At 51.0% G+C, this 3,643-nt stretch overlaps 1 protein-coding gene across 1 annotated transcript in view; it reads left to right on the top strand.

Moving 5' to 3' along the window:
* Positions 1 to 3,643, top strand: part of LOC125481880 (pneumococcal serine-rich repeat protein-like) — a gene marked incomplete at both ends in the record, with an annotated part of 13,936 nt that overhangs the window by 9,548 nt on the left and 745 nt on the right. The window lies entirely within an intron of this gene.

Raw genomic sequence — 3,643 nt, 5'->3', positions numbered from 1 at the left:
CCAGCACATCAACCCCAGCAGCAACCAGCACATCGACCCCAGCAGCAACCAGCACCTCAAACCCAGCAACAACCAGCACATCGACACCAGCAGCAACCAGCACATCGACCCCAGCAGCAACCAGCACACCGACTCCAGCAGGAAACAGCAGATCGACCCCAGCGAACGTCAGTGAAATGCAGAGTGAAGGTAAGACCTCAGAGAGAGCTGATTGGAGCAGCACTCCTTCCTGTGGTAACGGCTGTCAGTATAACTGCAGTCCTACCTGTACACCGTCCAGTGTCCTGTCTGCGTCCCCCTACACACCCCTCCCTTCTCCCCCCCCACCCTCCAACTCTACTGTCGCCAGCCCAGGGGACCGGACCTCATCTACTCCATTCACTTTTACAGTTTCCTTTCATTTTATTTAAATATTTCTGGTCAGCGTGGCTCATATTAAAGTATCACAGTTCACCTTAAGGCCTCAGTTGGCCGTCTGCCCAGCGACGGGGCAGCTTCCGGTGGTGGGGAGCAGGGGCCATGTTTCCCAGCAGGGTGGTGTGGGCCCTGCAGAGCGGTCTCCGAACATGGCCGGCTTTGTCCTGGCGTTTGCATCTCCTCAGCCGCCCGGCTCGGCGAGCGTTTTCCGGCCCCCGTATCGGGATCAGGCCGGAGTGGCGTCTTGGTCTGTGTTGGCCGTCTTTCTCCTCCTGACGGCGTTGGCTTCGGGGGATACTCTCAGTGCGGCCTGGCGTTTCTCCTCCGGGGGTGGGTGCAGGTGAGATGGGGCCAGGCTTTTGGGCCTAGTTTCTCCAGGAGGCCCAGCGTCTCGGTTTTCTCCCCTCATGTCTTTTAAATCTCTCTCCTCTCACCTTAAAAATGTGCCCCCTGGTCTTCAAACCCCCATCCTGGGGAAAAGAAACCTACCATCAACTCTGTTTATACCTCTCATTATTTTATAAACCTCTCGAAGGTCACCTCTCAACCTCCTACGCTCCAGTGAGAAAAGTCCCAGCCTATCCAACCTTTCTTTATAACTCAAACCCTCCATACCCGGCAACGCCCTGGTAAATCTCTTCTGAACCCTCTCCAGTTTAATAATATCCTTCCTATTACTGGGTGACCAGAACTGGACACAGTATTCCAGAAGAGACCTCACCAACATCCTTTACAACCTCAACATGACGTCCCAACTCCTGTATTCAAAGGTCTGAGCAATGAAGGCAAGCGTGCTAAATGCCTTTTTAACCTCCCTGTCTACATGTGACACAAACTTCAAAAAATTATGTCACTGCACCCCTAGTTCTCTCTGTTCCACACCACTACCCAAGGCCCTACCATTAATTGTATAAGTCTGTTGTACCAAAATGCAATACCTCACATTTATCTCGATTGAACTCCATCTGCCATTTTTCAGCCCATTCACCAACTTGATCTTGATCCCTTCGTAATCTTAGAAAACCTTCTTCATTCCACCAATTTTGGTATCAGTTGCACACTTACTAACCATGCCTTCTGCACTCAGTCTTCTTGCCCCTTTCTAAGCCATTTCTCCATCTTCCCTTGTGATCGAGCCCTTCCCCACTCCAAGACTCTGTCAAAGCCCCTCTCGACCTTCACTTTTCAACATCATTGACGTTGTTCACCCAGGGAGACCCATCCTCATTGACCTTTCCTGCCTCCCCTCTCTCTGAAAGGAGTTGCCCCAAATCTGGACACCATTGAAGCTGGTTTGTAAAGTTGCATCATGAAGTCCTTGTTCTCGTCTCTGCTTTTGTTTCTTCATTCATGGGACGTGGGTGTTGTTGGCTGGGAGCAGCATTTATTGCCCGTCCCTAGTTGCCCCCTTGAGAAGGTGGTGATGAGCTGCCTTCTTCAACTGCTGTTCCACTCCCTCCATCCACAACTACCCCACTCCCAACCTCACCATCCCCTACTCCCCCATCTCTCACTCCCCCAGATCCCTGACTCCACATTTCCCCATCCACAACCACTGCTCCCCAATCCCCCCAACACCCACAATCGCTCATTCCCCATTCTCCAGTTTTGCATTCTCCATTCCCAATGACCCACTCCCATCCTCCACTTCCCACTCCTCAAAGCCACATCCTCCTTTCCTTCTCCCCGACTCCCCATCACACACCCCATTTCCCAATTTCACACCCACACCCATCTCCCACACTCCAGACCTCCACCTCCAAATCTCCCATCTCCCACTCCCTCCATCCAATGTTGTGGCCTCCCTATCAACGGGTTGTCAAAACATTACATGGGGAACGGTGCAGCACACCACAGGCCCTTCAGCCCACGATGTTGTGCCGACCTATTATCCTACTTTAAGATCAAACTACCCTGCATACCCTACATTTTACTATCATGTTACATCCACACCTTCCTCCCTTGTTTCGTCGTGTCATCACTGACCTTTTCGTGTTAACAGGCGGACAGAAGCGAGATATGAACATCATCATCGTGCTGATAGTGATCGCGGCGTTCTGCATCTCCTCGCTAACAGTGCTGGTACTCAGATGGAGAAAGTGAGACGTACTCCCTCCTTCACAAAGATGAGCAGTTGGCAAGCTAAGATATCACATCAGTGCAGGAAGTGACATGGCGCCGAAGCTGGCATGATGGGAAATGATGCCGACGGAGCACGTGCCTGAGGGCTGAGGGTCAGTCGACAATTGTGTGGGTGCCAAAGGGGATAGACTGAGGAACTATGGAAGCGGCTGTTCACCCTGACCCTGGGAATCTCTTGGAAGGTTCTGATCCACAGACATGACAACTCCAGAGCCACCGTCGCAAAGAGAAGACCCTGAGTTCAGAGCTCGGAGGTTTGTCTGACTTGTTATCCAGTTCAGTATTAGAGTGCACACTGTGATGGTCACAGCTTGGCAGCTACGTGAGCGGTGAACTGAACATGAAGCTGTTCAGAATTACTGAGACACGTGGATGTTACAAGTGATTTTAATACAAATACAGATTCAGATTTCCTGGGCTCTAGCTTGAGAGTCTCTTTGTCTGTTCCATCAGTTTTTGCCATGCGAAGCAAGGCAATGGGGTGGGGGTGTGGTGGGGGCAAATAGGGTTTTGTAGACACTGGGAACAAACAGGAGGCACAGTGGGCACTGGGACTGCACAGATTGACGTACACTTTAACAATCGTTTTAAACTCAACCTTCTTCCCCTGAATTTTATTGAAACCAACGTTCGCAGAATTCGATCCGGATAAATGTGAGGTGATGCAGTTGGGCAGGACAAACAAGACAAGGGAGTACATGGTGAGCAGTAAGACCCTGGGAAACACTGACGATCAGAGGAGCCTTGATGTGCACATTTCCCAGTCCCTTAGAGTAGTGGGACGTGTAGATAATGTGGTTAAGGAGGGACATGGGATGTTTGCCTTTATAAGCCGAGGTGCAGAGTTTAGGAGCAGGGAGGTGTTGCTGGAACTGTATAAAATGCTGGTTGGGCAACAGCTAGAGTATTGTGCTCAGTTCTGCAATCCACATTATAGGAGGGATGTGATAGCACTGAGGGGAGGGGGGATGGCACAGAGGGAGATTTACCAGGATGTTGCCTTGGGCTGGACAGTTTCAGTTATGAAGAGAGATTGGACAGACTGGGGTTGTTTTCCTTAGAGCAGAGGGGACTGAGTTGGGGG

This window comes from Rhincodon typus, unplaced genomic scaffold (genome assembly GCF_021869965.1).
Source record: "Rhincodon typus isolate 14 unplaced genomic scaffold, sRhiTyp1.1 hic_rhity00004026, whole genome shotgun sequence".
NCBI classification, from domain to species: domain Eukaryota; kingdom Metazoa; phylum Chordata; class Chondrichthyes; order Orectolobiformes; family Rhincodontidae; genus Rhincodon; species Rhincodon typus.
This window is presented reverse-complemented; position numbering and strand designations above follow the sequence as displayed.